Raw genomic sequence first — 17,543 nt, forward strand, 5'->3', positions numbered from 1 at the left:
GAAGGTGACCTCAGAACTTGTATTGACTACCGCGTATTGAACCAGATATCTGTTAAAAACCGATACCCTTTGCCTCTGATCCCTGAACTCCTTGACCAGGTGAAGGATGCCTACATATACACCAAGTTAGATCTCCGGGGGGCCTACCATCTGGTGCGAATAAGGGAAGGCGACGAATGGAAAACTGCCTTCCTCACCAAATATGGGCTGTTCGAGTACCAGGTGATGCCTTTCGGATTGTGCAATGCACCGGCTGCCTTCCAATACTTCATGAACGATGTCTTTCGGGAACTCATCGACGTTTGTGTTGTCGTATATATCCATGACATTCTTGTGTACTCCTCTTTGGAATCTGATCATAGAAAACATGTCAGGGCAGTTCTCGAGAAATTGCGCCAACACAAACTATTTGCTAAACTTGGAAAATGTGTTTTCCATGCCACAGAAGTCGAGTTTCTTGGTTTCATCCTGACAGCTAAAGGAGTCCGCATGGACTCACGAAAAGTGGATGCTATCCTCAAATGGCCATCGCCTAGCTCCGTGAAAGGTGTTCAAAGCATGCTTGGCTTTGCCAATTTTTATCGCAGGTTTATCCCGGAATTTTCTCGTGTGGTTCAACCCATCACTGCGCTCTTAAGGAAAAATAAACGTTTCGAATGGTCTGAAGGAGCCGAGCAGGCCTTTCAGGAACTAAAAGCTAAATTTACCTCCACACCTGTATTGAAGCACCGGCGCCCAGATCTCTCTTATGTTGTCGAAACTGACGCATCCAGCCTACCCATGGGAGCTGTCCTGTCTCAAAGAGATCCCAAAACTAACCAACTGCATCCCGTTGCATTTTGGTCCAGAAAATTCTCGGCACCCGAGGTTAACTACGCAATCACTGACAAAGAACTGTTAGCCATTAAATCCGCCTTTAAAGCCTGGCGGCATTATCTACTTGGCGCTAGACATACCATCACGGTGATCACCGACCACCGGAACTTACAGTATTTAAAGACCGCCAAGGCTCAGTCATCTCGACAGCTCCATTGGGCTTTGTTTTTTGCGGAATTCGATTTTGTAATCACCTACCGTCCTGGCTGTAAGAATGGCAAAGCGGACGCTCTATCCCGAGTAGGAATGGGAGAAACTGATACTAACTCAGAACCTGTACCGATAATTCCCGAACAGAGAATTTTGGGCATGACTTCTTTACAAACGCTTGAAGACATTCAAGCTAGAGTTAAACAACTCCTGGACCCTACAGACTTACAGGATTTGGTACAAAAGGGATCTGACTTTACTATAAATAATGATTTACCTTATTTCCAAGGGCGCTTATTTCTGCCACACAAGGAATTATAAGAGCTCGTTATTTCTCGTTTTCATGATACACTAATAGAGGGGCACCCCGGTATTGCCAAGACGGAAGAAAAGGTGAAACGACAATTCTGGTGGCCTTCTTGGCGAAAAGATGTTAAATCATTTGTGATGTCCTGTGGTGTTTGCGCCCAAAATAAAGGCCAAAAGAAAAGACCAGCCGGTCTCCTTCAACCTTTAGACATTCCGCCAGCACCTTGGCACACCCTGTCATTGGATTTTATTACGGACTTACCTCCTTGTTCAGGATATAACACTATTCTTGTTATTGTGGATTTATTTTCCAAAATGGCCCACTTCATTCCATTGAAAGGTTTACCTTCAGCTTCAGTTCTAGCCAAAGAATTCCTTGAAAATATTGTTCGTTTACATGGTTTCCCCTCTGTACCAATCTCAGACCGGGGAAGCCAATTCATTTCCCACTTTTGGCGTAGATGTTGTCAATTGGCACAAATCAATGTAGGATTATCGACTAGTCACCACCCTCAGTCCGATGGTCAAACAGAGAGGACGAATCAGACCCTTGAGCAATATTTACGGTGTATGTTGCAGCAATCTGAAAGTAACTGGAAAGACATTCTTTGGATAGCCAAATATGCATATAATAATTCGGTACACTCTGGAACTGGGCAAAGTCCTTTTTATACTTTATATGGGCATATCACCCTCGAACCTCAGACCTCGACTCGCCTCAAGGCCTCGGAATGCCCGCAGTGGACCATCTGCATTCTACAATTACCCAAGCCTTCAAAGAAGCAACTACACATTTACACCAAGTCAAGAGAAAATACAAGAAGAATGCTGACCTGCATCGGAGTGAAGCACCTCAGTACCAGATTGGGGACCAAGTATGGCTGGCTACCAGGCACTTATCGCTCAAGGGACCTCGAACTTTTAATCCAAAATATCTGGGGCCTTACTCCATTACGGCCATAATCAATCCAGCGGCCGTTAAACTTTATTTACCAGCTAACATGCGAATTCACCCTGTTTTTCATGTGTCACTTTTGAAACCAATGCAACCTGGAACCAGACTAATCAAGCCTCCAGAACCCATTCAAATAGATGGAGAACCTGAATTCGAGGTGAAGAACATTTTAGATTCAAATATGTTAAGGTCAAAACTTTTCTATCTAATCGATTGGAAGGGATACGGGCCTCAGGAGAGGTCGTGGGAACCCAGTGACCATGTACATGCACCTCGATTAATTAAGAAATTCCACTGGATCTTCCCAAACAAACCAAAGCCCCCGGAGGACACAATCTTGGGAGGGGCCTTGGGGGAGAGTGCTGTCATGATGCCTACTCCCGGGAAGCCAGTTCAGGCCCAGCGTCCCCGAAAGCAGACATCATGTCCCCAGGGAGGGACCCAGAAACCCCTTATAGGGGCTCTTTGGACATTGTCCTGGCGCCTTTGGCGCCAGGCTCATAGAAGGCATCAGTCCTGGCACCATAGGCGCCAGGCTCATTATGGGAGTGCTTGGATGGACTTACCTGATGCAGACCATGCTGCCGGATCCAGACCTCCTTGAGGTCTGAAAGGGACTATTTTACCTATGGGACTATTTTACCACTCGTGCGTGGCTGAGGAAGAATACTTACAAATTGGAGTTTGGAGGCAGTTGCCTCCTGTTTATACCTCGGTATTATAACACATATGTAACAGAAGGCTAGGTAATTACAAAAGTTATTCCTGACGATGAGTCCCTAGCACAAAGTTAAATGACCCTACATGTAAAACATCTCGTATCAAATGTAAGATGGCCCTAGTGAGTGCTGCTGAGCCGACTACAAAGGATGTTGAGATCCTGACCCTATCCTCTCTAAAACACTTTCCTAGTATCTACAAGTGCACACAAAAATGGAGGTCGGTATTTTGTTTTTAATCTTTCCGCCCCCACAACGCGTGTCTTATCGTTAAAATAACAAAGGTCCTCACTGACAGTCACTAGAGGAATTAAAAAACCCTATTACCTCACCACTAAGTTATAGTGGAGATAGAGTGTATAGTGATAACTTCAACAATTTCTTTGTGCAACCCCTTTCTCTATATAGAAGGGTATTGGAGTCTGGGTTATCAACCAGTACTCTTAAACCAACAGTCAACCGGTTTCAGCAGGATTCTTGGGTGGCCCCTTTCATCAGGACGAATACTTTTCTGATTTTAGTATTCTCAAATTGTATTCAATTTTTTGAAGAGTTTAGGGGTATCCTCCGTTGTCCAGAGTAGGTATAGTGGAAAAATCCCTGATCCTATAAGGACAAAGACAAGAAAAAACAAGTGGGACCGTTGTCAGTCTCGAAGTACTTTTTTTAAAAACCTTTTAAGCTATAGGCTACGTGGTGTTTTCTTTACCTATATCTGTCGAGGTACTAGATCGTGTATTAGTCCCAATCTCTGTCTTCGACTTTCTGTTCGGGGAGGAAGGGGTTGAGTCCTCTCTTCTCTCCCGGATTGTTCTCACTAGAATGAGAGCAACGGTGTCAGATCATTTGTGTAAGGTTTTACAGCCTACTATTAAGCATGTTTACTATCACCAGTGTTCAATGGCTTCACCCTGGCTTGATAAGGTTAGTCTGGTGTTCCTTCTATGTGTTCTAAGTTAAAATATTATCTAGCTTCTATTGGTAGTGCAAGAGATAGCTTGTGCGTTATTTTCTTCACAGTTCACATGCATTATTGTTAGCAATGCGGTCACTCTCGGTAGTGCTTCCCTATTCACTGCGTTTTGTTAGTTTAATTATCAGGTAGTTTGGCTTGATCTGTCTTTTTGATTAATCATAGCAAACAAACACTGGACCGATTCCAGGCTCTCCTGTGAGTTTAGTCGTTACAATCTTAGGCAAATATTTAAAACGCTACTTGGGAACGCTTACCTCTATTTAATCGTGGTGACCGCTTCTCGTTGCACGTACCGTTATCGCGCCATCTTGGTTGATGTCTGTTTATATCTCAGCGTCACGTGTGCGCGATCACGTGTGAGCTTCAGAAAGGACTCTGAACCCCCTGGGAATTGTAGTTCAGCGCCGTTTCTGTTTTTCATGGACATGTTAGGGCTGTAAATGTTTCAAAAAGAAATGTCTGGGCATTATGGCGAATAGTTTGAAGTTCCACAGTGGCCAGTGCATATATTCCTTTGGAAATGTGTGTATATCTGTGATATATTGGTGTTCGGCATATAGCAGATACAGTGGATGGACCCACTGGAGTCGCCTCGGTTGCCAAGATGTGTTATGTCTAATCACCTTGTTGATATTGATTATCCAGATGTTTTAAATGCAGTGAGTTTTGTATGTAAGCCACATATTGTGGATTGTTGTCAGATTATGGAAAAGGTTTCTTTCGGTTTTATAGAGTGTTTCTATTCACTTAGCTGTCACTTGTAAATCATTTATAAGACCGCCAGAGTTTGCCAGCAGATCTCTTCATTAAGGCCTGTCTGGTGACTGCGGGTCTTGTATATCCATTGTTGTTCTCTTTTTAATAGGAGAGCTGTTATATTCCCGCCTCGTTTAGGTACTCTGACTTTCTCTATGATGGTCCATGTCAAGTCATTCTCAGTGTGCTGTTTCTCTATGAAGTATTAGACCAGTGGGGCAGTTCTTTTTTGGGTCCTGATGTTAGAGCGATGCTCCCCTATACGTGTCTTAATGGCCCTTGTTGTCATGCCAACATATTTCTTGTTACAAGGGCACTGGATTAGATACACGACATTTGTTGTGTTGCAATTGGTCAGGCTTCTCTGTTCCCATGGATACTTCCAACCTATATCTATTGCTGTTGTGCGTTGTGTGAATTTACACACAGTGCAATTTCCACACGGTGTATGACCCTGTGGTCTGGGTTGGTTCCAGAGTGTGTTCGTATTGATTGAAGTTGGTATTTCTTTATAGGTCTGTACCAACGAATCTCTAAGATTTTTTCTCCTCCTTATCGCAAACTGCAGTTCAGGTAATAGTGTTTCTTCGATGTTCAATATGTGCCAGGCCTTCCGAATTTCTTTTTTCAGGCGGTTGATTATTGGAGAGTGACTAAATACAGCTGTAATTGTATTTTCGTCTCTTTTTCTTTTGCCATACTGATTGAGGGTTAGTTCTCTCGGTATATTTCTCGCCCTTTTCTTTGCTTGATTAACAATTCGATGTGGATAGTTTCTCTCTTTTAAGTTGTTGGAGAGTCTTGTTGCTTGTGAATCATACTCTGTTTTCGTGGTGCAGTTCCTCCTAAATCGGAGGAACTGCCCAAAGGGTAGATTCTCTTTTAATGACCTTTGATGGAAGCTAGTATAGTCCAATAAAGAGTTTCTATCGGTTGCTTTTTGAAAAACCGTAGTTTTCAATGTCTGACCTGTCCTCATGATTTTCAAATCCAGGAATGTGGCTGCTGTTTTACTTCGTAGGTGAATTTAAGGAAAGGATTTAGTCCGTTGATCCAACCCATGAAGTTATTCAGGGTGGTGTTATCTCCATCGAACAGTACAAAGACGTCGTCAATATATCGACGCCAGCTCACAATGTTGGTGGCAAAGGGGTTAGTCTCTGGGTATATGTAATTTTCTTCAAAGTTGGCAACATATAGGTTCGCTAGAGTAGGTGCGAATGCATCCATTGCTGTAACAGATCTTTGTTCGTAATAGCTGTCTCCATTCAGGAAATAGTTTTTAGTCAAAGCTATTTCTGCCAATTGCATGATCAGTGCAACAGGCATGTCCAGTGTTTTGGTCTGTAATACACTTTCAATAACCCTCAAGGTTTCCCCCTGGGGGATCTTCGAATATAATGACTCAATATCCATGGTTATTATATAGATGTTTTCACTTTCTAGAACAAGATTATTCAGATATACCAGAATAGCTGTGTTGTCTTTTGTGTACGAGCGCATTTTGCTCACCTCTTCTCTAAGAAAGAAATCTGTGAATTGCGAAAGGGGTTCTAAAATGGAACCAATTCCGGAAACAATCGGACGTCCCGGAGTTGGCATGACGCCCTTGTGTATTTTAGGCAATGCATAGAAGGCAGGTCGCCTGGGGTATTGTGGAGTCAAAAAAGCTGCTTCTTTGCTGCTTATATGTCCTTCCGCCTATGCTTCTTCAACAATCGGATTGATCAGTTTTCTGAGTCGTTCAGTAGGGTCGCCTTCAAGTTTTCTGAATGTGGTCTGATCATTTATCAAGGTATTTACCATCCCGTCGTAATCCATTTTGTTCATAATAACGATGGCTCCCCCTTTATCTGCGGGTTTTATGATTATATCTTCGTTTATTTTTAGTTCTTTTAAGGCTATATTTTCCATTTTGGTCATATTATGGAACACCCCATGAGTATCCTCTGCCTCGATCTCTTCGAGTTTTTTGAGGATCAATTTTTCAAAAGTTTGGGATTCCACACTAATAGTATGTGGAGGGGGATAGTACGTAGATTTATTGTGTTATCCCGTCATATCTGTTGGTCCTGTGTGGGTATTTTTAGCAAAGAATTGTTTGAGCCATATTTTTCTCATCAATTGAGTGATCTCGATTCTTGTTTGAAATGGACCGTGTGGGGATGTCGGTACAAATGAAAGACCCTTTTGTAGTACATTCAATTGTGTACTTGAAGGGGTAAAAGTTGATAGATTAACCACCAGAGATTCTTTTTCGGGTATTAGGGATCGTACTGTGGGATGGCATTCTGTTGGTACCATCCTTTCCCTCTGTTCCTGGTGACCCTGGGTGATTGGTCCGGCCACCAGCCTCTGGCTCTGCCACGGCCTCTTGGGGCCTGAAAACCCCGAGCGTTTCAATGCAGATCAGCAGAATAGAGGTGGAAACGCTCGGGGTTTTCAGGCCCCAAGAGGACGTGGCAGAGCCAGAGGCTGGTGGCCGGACCAATCACCCAGGGTCACCAGGAACAGAGGGAAAGGATGGTACCAACAGAATGCCATCCCACAGTACGATCCCTAATACCCGAAAAAGAATCTCTGGTGGTTAATCTATCAACTTTTACCCCTTCAAGTACACAATTGAATGTACTACAAAAGGGTCTTTCATTTGTACCGACATCCCCACACGGTCCATTTCAAACAAGAATCGAGATCACTCAATTGATGAGGAAAATACGGCTCAAACAATTCTTTGCTAAAAATACCCACACAGGACCAACAGATGTGACGGGATTAAACAATAAATCTACGTACTATCCCCCTCCACATACTATTAGTGTGGAATCCCAAACTTTTGAAAAATTGATCCTCAAAAAAGTCGAAGAGATCGAGGCAGAGGATACTCATGGGGTGTTCCATAATGTGACCAAAATGGAAAATATAGCCTTAAAAGAACTAAAAATAAACGAAGATATAATCATAAAACCCGCAGATAAAGGGGGAGCCATCGTTATTATGAGCAAAATGGATTACGACGGGATGGTAAATACCTTGATAAATGATCAGACCACATACAGAAAACTTGAAGGCGACCCTACTGAACGACTCAGAAAACTGATCAATCCGATTGTTGAAGAAGCAGAGGCGGAAGGACATATAAGCAGCAAAGAAGCAGCTTTTTTGACTCCACAATACCCCAGGCGACCTGCCTTCTATGCATTGCCTAAAATACACAAGGGTGTCATGCCAACTCCGGGACGTCCAATTGTTTCCGGAATTGGTTCCATTTTAGAACCCCTTTCGCAATTCACAGATTTCTTCCTTAGAGAAGAGGTGAGCAAAATGCGCTCGTACACAAAAGACAACACAGCTATTCTGGTATATCTGAATAATCTTGTTCTAGAAAGTGAAAACATCTATATAATAACCATGGATATTGAGTCATTATATTCGAAGATCCCCCAGGGGGAAACCTTGAGGGTTATTGAAAGTGTATTACAGACCAAAACACTGGACATGCCTGTTGCACTGATCATGCAATTGGCAGAAATAGCTTCAACTAAAAACTATTTCCTGAATGGAGACAGCTATTACGAAAAAGATCTGGTACAGCAATGGGTGCGACATTCGCACCTACTCTAGCGAACCTATATGTTGCCAACTTTGAAGAAAATTACATATACCCAGAGACTAACCCCTTTGCCACCAACATTGTGAGCTGGCGTCGATATATTGACGACGTCTTTGTACTGTTCGATGGAGATAACACCACCCTGAATAACTTTATGGGTTGGATCAACGGACTAAATCCTTTCCTTAAATTCACCTACGAAGCAAGTAAAACAGCCACATTCCTGGATTTGAAAATCATGAGGACAGGTCAGACATTGAAAACTACGGTTTTTCAAAAAGCAACCGATAGAAACTCTTTATTGGACTATAATAGCTTCCATCAAAGGTCATTAAAAGAGAATCTACCCTTTGGGCAGTTCCTCTGATTTTGGAGGAACTGCACCACGAGAACAGAGTATGATTCACAAGCAACAAGACTCTCCAACAACTTAAAAGAGAGAAACTATCCACATCGAATTGTTAATTAAGCAAAGAAAAGGGCGAGAAATATACAGAGAGAACTAACCCTCAATCAGTATGGCAAAAGAAAAAGAGACGAAAATACAATTACAGCTGTATTTAGTCACTCTCCAATAATCAACCGCCTCAAAAAAGAAATTCGGAAGGCCTGGCACATATTGAACATCGAAGAAACACTATTACCTGAACCGCAGTTTGCGATAAGGAGGAGAAAAAATCTTAGAGATTCGTTGGTACAGACCTATAAAGAAATACCAACTTCAATCAATACGAACACACTCTGGAACCAACCCAGACCACAGGGTCAAACACCGTGTGGAAATTGCACTGTGTGTAAATTCACACAACGCACGACAGAAATAGATATAGGTTGGAAGTATCCATGGGAACAGAGAAGCCTGACCAATTGCAACACAACAAATGTTGTGTATCTAATCCAGTGCCCTTGTAACAAGAAATATGTTGGCATGACAACAAGGGCCATTAAGACACGTATAGGGGAGCATCGCTCTAACATCAGGACCCAAAAAAGAACTGCCCCACTGGTCTAATACTTCATAGAGAAACAGCACACTGAGAATGACTTGACATGGACCATCATAGAGAAAGTCAGAGTACCTAAACGAGGCGGGAATATAACAGCTCTCCTATTAAAAAGAGAACAACAATGGATATACAAGACCCGCAGTCACCAGACAGGCCTTAATGAAGAGATCTGCTGGCAAACTCTGGCGGTCTTATAAATGATTTACAAGTGACAGCTAAGTGAATAGAAACACTCTATAAAACCGAAAGAAACCTTTTCCATAATCTGACAACAATCCACAATATGTGGCTTACATACAAAACTCACCGCATTTAAAACATCTGGATAATCAATATCAACAAGGTGATTAGACATAACACATCTTAGCAACCAAGGCGACTCCAGTGGGTCCATCCACTGCATCTGTTATATGCAGAACACCAATATGTCACAGATATACACACATTTCCAAAGGAATATATGCACTGGCCACTGTGGAACTTCAAACTATTCGCCATAATGCCCAGACATTTCTTTTTGAAACATTTACAGCCCTAACATGTCCATGAAAAACAGAAACAGCGCTGAACTACAATTCCCAGGTGGTTCAGAGTCCTTTCTGAAGCTCACACATGATCGCGCACACGTGACGCTGAGATATAAACAGACATCAACCAAGATGGCGCGATAACGGTACGTGCAACGAGAAGCGGTCACCACGATTAAATAGAGGTAAGCGTTCCCAAGTAGCGTTTTAAATATTTGCCTAGATTGTAACGACTAAACTCACAGGAGAGCCTGGAATCGGTCCAGTGTTCGTTCCCTATGATTAATCAAAAAGATAGATCAAGCCAAACTACCTGATAATTAAACTAACAAAATGCAGTGAATAGGGAAGCACTACCGAGAGTGACCGCATTGCTAACAATAATGCATATGAACTGTGAAAAAAATAACGCACAAGCTATCTCTTGCACTACCAATAGAAGCTAGATAATATTTTAACTTAGAACACATAGAAGGAACACCAGACTAACCTTATCAAGCCAGGGTGAAGCCGTTGAACACTGGTGATAGTAAACATGCTTAATAGTAGGCTGTAAAACCTTACACAAATGATCTGACACCGTTGCTCTCATTCTAGTGAGAACAATCTGGGAGAGAAGAGAGGACTCAACACCTTCCTCCCCGAACAGAAAGTCGAAGACAGAGATCGGGACTAATACACAATCTAGTACCTCGACAGATATAGGTAAAGAAAACACCACGTAGCCTATAGTTTAAAAGGTTTTTTAAAAAAGTACTTCGAGACTGACAACGGTCCCACTTGTTTTTTCTTGTCTTTGTCCTTATAGGATCAGGGATTTTTCCACTATACCTACTCTGGACAACGGAGGATACCCCTAAACTCTTCAAAAAATTGAATACAATTTGAGAATAATAAAATCAGAAAAGTATTCGTCCTGATGAAAGCGGCCACCCAAGAATCCCGCTGAAACCGGTTGACTGTTGGTTTAAGAGTACTGGTTGATAACCCAGACTCCAATACCCTTCTATATAGAGAAAGGGGTTGCACAAAGAAATTGTTGAAGTTATCACTATACACTCTATCTCCACTATAACTTAGTCGTGAGGTAATAGGGTTTTTTAATTCCTCTAGTGACTGTCAGTGAGGACCTTTGTTATTTTAACGATAAGACACGCGTTGTGGGGGCGGAAAGATTAAAAACAAAATACCGACCTCCATTTTTGTGTGCACTTGTAGATACTAGGAAAGTGTTTTAGAGAGGATAGGGTCAGGATCTCAACATCCTTTGTAGTCGGCTCAGCAGCACTCACTAGGGCCATCTTACATTTGATACGAGATTTTTTACATGTAGGGTCATTTAACTTTGTGCTAGGGACTCAGCGTCAGGAATAACTTTTGTAATTACCTAGCCTGAGGAAGAATACTTACCTGGAACTACTATTTAAACCACGGCCAGACAGCAGCTCACGCTTCGTGTTGTTCTGCATCTAGCAGCTGGACGCTCACCGTGTCTGCTCCTGCAACCTGGCTCCAGCCATGCCCGCCTGCAACCTGGAACACCTGAAAAGATAGGAAAGGAGAGAAAGGTGAATAATTGAACTTTACCTACCTCCATCCGGAGTCCGGAACCATCACTCCGACGATCCTAAGAAAAGACATTATTTTTAGAAGCGCATCGCATCGCTCGCTGCAGCGCCGCGTTCCACTCACCTTCACGAGGCGCCCTCGGGCTCTTCAGCGACCATTGGCACCATCCGTCACCTTTCAGCGCCTAAGGAGAAAAAGAGACAAAACAAAGGTGAGCAAAGGAACAGATTGAGGAAGGCCTGATTCTTCCACCTTAAGACTTACCTGATTATTGTTGGGACAATCTTTCCTCACCTCGGGTCGGCACCGCTTCTTTGGCACTTCCGTACCCCGGCCCCTAAGGGGAAAAATACACACGCATTAGTGGGTGAAAGCAAGATCACTAAGGGAACCATCCATCAAAAAGACTCACCAGAGTTTACCTTCGGCGAATCCATTCCTCTACTCGGATTCTTCATCCTGCATCTGAAATAGAGAAAAGGACAACGGACAATTAAGGCTTGAACTTTTGCAACTGAATACTTACGGCCTCATATCGGAAAAGTCAAGCGGAGTTGAATACTCACCAAACCCGAGATCCAGTGAAGTAACTGGAAATCAACGCGCCCCTGCATCGGAAGCAGGATGGAGAGCTTGTCCTTTCAGACTCTAAGGTGAGACTGTACGGGGAATCGCGGAGGGGGTTCGAGGAGTGTGAGAGGGAGAAGGGGGGGAATCCGACACATTATCCAGCAGACAGTTAATCCCCTTTTCCATCTACAGAAGGATTCTTCTACGGGCCAGACAGGTGAGGTTTGGGGGTCCGGTCCAGTCCGTCTTCCGAGTCCTGCGCATCACCTTAGAAGAGGTCATAGCAGTCCAGAACAGGTTGACGCCTCTGTGGGAATCAGGTGAGCGTTACATATTGGCACAGGGGCGCTATGTCTGCGTTAAAGGCCTGTTGTGGGATCGGATGTTCACGTTGGTGTCCAAGATGTATTTTTGGAAATCTTACTACTCAAGGTGCTCCCTTTTGCTGAGGGGCAGGTCATGTTAGGCAGGGATTTCAATCTGGTACCCAACCCCCTGGTGGACAAGACTCTCCCTCCTACCAAGTTAGACTTTAAATATTCTATGGCTTTTGGCCTATTTCTTCATGAATTGAACTTAGTTAACGCATGAAACTGGCTCACGGGGAGAAGAGGGATTTCTGCGTTTATTCACATGTCCATGCGGCCTTCTCTAGGTTCGATCTCATACTTAGTCGCATTGTACCCATACGTCTGAGTGGGTCAAAATAGGTACACGTACCCTGTCTGATCATGCCCTTGTCAGTGTCGCTTGCTGTGCTGGATCAGCCCAAGAGGCCCAGACTTCCATGGAAATTATATGACCCAGTGCTTAGAGACTCTGTGGTAACTAGAGAACTGGGTGAGGTAATCTCCAATTACTTTAGGGAAAATAATAGCACTGGTCCCTCATGGGACATTGTGTGGGACGCTATGAAGGATGTAGTTACAGGGGAGTTTATCAGCAAATCTGCAGGTTACACTAGAGAAAGGCAGCCGATTAGGGTGGGGATTAGAAACGGAGGTTACTTGGGCTGAACGGGAACACAAGAGGTTGTGGTCCTGCAATGCATTGCATGAACTCAGGATGGTACGTAAAAAATTGGAAGCGCACCTGGCTGACAGGACAGCTCAGACAATGCCTAAAACCAAACAGTATTATTACACTAATGGGCATCGAGCCAGTCGCCTTCTGGTGGCGAAGCTGTGCAAGCTCCAAAACCGTAACTTTGTGTTAGCCTTATGTGATGAATACAGGGTGGTGCAGCGGGGCGAGGCACATAAATTGGTAATTTCTTTTAGCTCATTTTAAATCTGTATTCAGGGGGGAGCTTCCCCTGGCAGAGGCCCGTATTTGAGAGATGTGCATCTGCCCAGTCTATTTTGTGGCGATCAGGAATCTCTGGAGGTGGTGATTTTTATCCGGGTGAAGTGGAATGGGCAATCAACAACCTGAAGAACAAGGCTGCAGGGCCCGATGGATTTACGGCTTCCTTTTACAAGAAATTTCTTGAACTCTTGGCCCGCCCCTTTAACACTCCTCCACACACCCCCTCTGGAAGGGTGGCCCTTCGATGGTGGTCTCTACAAGTCGTGCAAGGATCTGCTGCTTTGTGACTCCTATTGCCCCATTACCCTCACTAACATTGACTCAAAGCTTTTCTCCAAAATGTTGGCCTGCCGTATGATGGAGGTCCTTCCTGGACTTCTAGAGCGTGATGAGACTGGTTTCATTGTGGGCCGTAGCGCCCATGATAATATGCAGCGAGTACTGAGTCTATTGGAAGTGGGGAGGCGCACACGCCTAGATTTGGGTAAGATTGCGCTGGATGCCCATACGGCCTTTGACAGGGTGGACTGGGGGTTTCTCTGTGGGGTTTTGGAGCAGTTTGGTCTGGGGTGTACCAGTTGGGTAATGGCAATTACTAACCCCAATCTACATGCCTTAGGGTTAATGGGTCACTGTCGTCCAGACTATCAATTACCAGGGCCACAAGGCAGGGCTACTCTCTATCTCCGTTGATTTTCACCTTGTGTATGGGGCTGTTTACTACACAAATTAGAGGTAATGGGGCAATAGAGGGTATTCGGGTTCGGGAAATCGGACTATAAGGTGTCCCTTTACCTAGACGATGTTTTGCTCACCCTAGTAATTCCTGTTCCTCTCTAGCCGGGGTGCTGCAGGAGTTGGATGGTTTTGGCCGGGTCTCTGGGTTCAAAGTAAACTATGATAAGTCGCACAGACTGTATGTTTCTTTGAGGCTCCAGGAGAGGAGTGTGATTGGGGCTCTTGCTCCAATACAATGGACCTGTGAGACCATCCCCTATCTAGTGGTGTGTATACCTTGTGGGATCTCTGAAGTCTTTCTGGCTAATTTCCCATCGTTATTTCAGGAACTGGCTGAATACTTAATCAGGTGGGGACGCCAAGATATATCTTGGTTTGGTTTTATCGAGACGGTCAAAATGAACCTGATCTCGTGCCTGCTTTACCTGTGCTCGACATTGCTAATGAGGATCCCCAACTCGGATCTACGCGCGCTTCAGGGGAAGGTCTCCAAATTTATCTGGGGGGAACAATCGCGCAAGGATATCTAGGAAGGCGCTGTTGAGGCCAACGGGGGTGGGTGACCTGGGGGTCCCCGATGTCTTCCATGCTTTACAAAGATAACCGCCCAGTAACGTTTGACGAATGTAAACGGCTTCACTCTGCCGGAAACTGAACAGTTACTCTCTGCAGAGCTGCAGTATTGGGCTTCTCACCCACTCACAAAGCGGGAGCTAAAAGGCCACCATCTGCCCTTGAGTTGTCATTACAAGGGGGTTTGTCACATGGTCAAATTTCTAAGCTATTCAAATTATTGCACACAGACGACCCTGTTGTGCGCCTACCGTATATGGCTAAATGGGAAGTTGATCTGTGGGGAGATTGAGGATGAAGCGTGGCTGAGAATATGGGGTAGGATGCATAAGTCTTCCAGATGTGCACAGACAAGGAATGCTCCTATACATTTTGTTGCAGATGGTCTCACTCCAGAAAGGTTGCATCACATTGTTAGAGAATATTCTGCTGCTTGCTGGCGGGGTTGTGATGCTGTGGATTCCTTTTTTCATATGGTGTGGTCGTGTGCAAAGGTAGGCCTCTTCTGGATGGAGGTTCGCTCTAAAATAAAGGACATTACAGGACTGTCACTCCCCATGAACCCACTGGTGGTAATCCTGGGTGATGGCTCAATGGCCACTCTAATTGGACACTTTCTCCTGGCAGTGAAACTGACCATTGCCCGAAACTGGAAGTCTGTTGATGGTCCGGTGGTCCAGATGTGGTGGGTTGAGTTATGGGACACTTTGGTTGCTGACAAAATTACGGCGTTGTATGAAGGACGGTATGCCAAATATGTCTCTCTGGAGCCCATTCATTGATTTTGCAGAGACCTAACCTGCTATTGTTACCAAGCCTCCTCTGTTGCAGCACTTTTCATCATTGTAAGGCCATTTGATCTTTGGGGTGGTGAATGGGTTGTCATTGGTTGTGGGGGGTTGGGTGGGTGGTATTTGCCACACAGGACCCTGAATACCTTGACAACTCAATAGAATTGTCATCTTCCTCTTGTCTGTCAGAGTCCCTGTGTTACGCTCACCTGGCTCCCACAGGGGCGTCGGTCGGACCCGGACAGCTGCGGTCTCCACCCACGTGATGCGTAGTGCAGCGATGACTGACTGGATCTGCCCTCCTAATCTTGTCTGCTTAACCCGTAGAAATATTCTCCTGCAAGTGGAGAGATGGATTCAAGTGATGGCACCCCCACAGTCCTGCCCAACTAATCACCTCCGAAATGCCCTCACAGCAATCTCACCTTATATTCTTGAAAGATGAGCTCTCCATCCTGCGTGGATTTGCAGGGGCGCGTGGATTCCAGTTACTTCACTGGTTTGAAGGCTCGGGAGAGTTCCGGAGAGTATTGACTGTGAGGTTCCTGGTGAGGACCAGTAAGTATTAAGTTCATAGAGTTCAATATGTCCGATGTTCACTCTTGTTCCCCCTTTCCTTTCTTGTCTTGCAGCTGGCTCGTGAAAAGATGCTCTTGTGGCAGCTGGTGGCGCTCAGGTAAGAGTCTGTAGTACCCGGCGCTGTCCGGTAAATGTTGCACGTGAAAAACGTGTTGTTTTGGCTCTCTTTACAGATGCGGCACGTGAAAATATGGAGAGTCACAAAAGGATGCCTCCAGTGGTAAATCAGGTAAGTCTATGGTGGTAAGAATTATATTTGTTGGTTCCCGCAGCTCACCTTGTGGTTTTCTTTTGTCTCCTAGGTGCCGAAGTTCAGCGAAGAAATGATGGAGGCAGCGCCGACCCGAAGGATGCTGTGAAGACTGGTGAGTATGGTGCGGCGCTGCAGCTGGAGGTGCGGCGCATGCAGAAATGATGTTCTTTACAGGTCCAGAGACAAGATGGATCCAGAATCAGGTGTGGAATAGAAATAAGTTAGTTTTCTAACCTTGTCCCTTTCTTTCCGCTTTGTTTTAGGAGCTCCGGATTCGAGGCGGGCGTGGCAGAAGACTGGATGCATGCTGCAGGCACGGTGAGCGTTACGCTGCTGGATGCAGAATAACGCGAAGTGTGTGTTGCTGGTCGGGCGTGGTTTAAATAGCCTCAAAAGTAGTCCCAGGTAAGAAGTCCCTAGAACCACACCCGAGTAAAAAATAGTCCCTGTAGAAAAATAGTCCCTTTCGTGCTTCATGTTGGATTGGAGTCATTTGCAGCATGGTCTGCCTTAGGTAACTAATGACTATGAGCCTGGCGCCTTAGGCGCCAGGACTGATTTCTACTATGAGCCTGGCACCTAAGGCGCCAGGACTGAACCCATATAGCCCCTAGACTAAATGTCTAGATGCCTGCTCCCGGGGCTGATGGGCTTGGTCCGGATGCCTGGGGGTAGGCATCATGACAGCATTCCCCCCCCAAGGCCCCTCCTAAAGTTGTTCTTCCCCTGGGCCCTGGTTTGTCTGGGAAGTTCCGATGGAATCTTTTCACCAACCGAGGTGCATGGACGTGGTCCCTAGGTTCCCATGACCTTTCTTGTGTTCCGTAGCCCTTCCAATCGATTAAATAAAAAAGTTTTGATTTAACCATCTTGGAGTCCAGGATATTTTTTACCTCAAATTCAGGTTCTCCATCTATCAAGATGGGGTCGGGTAGTTTGGTTAATCTTGTTCCTGGTTGAAGAGGTTTTAAAAGTGAAACATGAAAGACAGGATGAATGCACATATTAGAGGGTAATTCCAACTTGACAGCTACCGGGTTGATAATGGCCTTAATAGTGTAAGGTCCCAAATATCTAGGGTTAAAAGTCCGAGTTCCCTTCAGAGGTATGTGTTTTGTAGCCAGCCAACCTTGATCCCCAATCTGGTATTGTGGAGTTTCACTTCTGTGTTGATCAGCATTTTTCTTATATTTCTCTTTTGCTTGTTTCAAATGTTCTGTTGCCTCTTTAAAGGCTTGTGTAATAGTAGAATGCAAATGACTAACTGCAGGCAT

The sequence above is a fragment of the Ambystoma mexicanum genome, chromosome 1p, assembly GCF_040938575.1.
Source record: "Ambystoma mexicanum isolate Mex_15411 chromosome 1p, UKY_AmexF1_1, whole genome shotgun sequence".
Taxonomy (NCBI): domain Eukaryota; kingdom Metazoa; phylum Chordata; class Amphibia; order Caudata; family Ambystomatidae; genus Ambystoma; species Ambystoma mexicanum.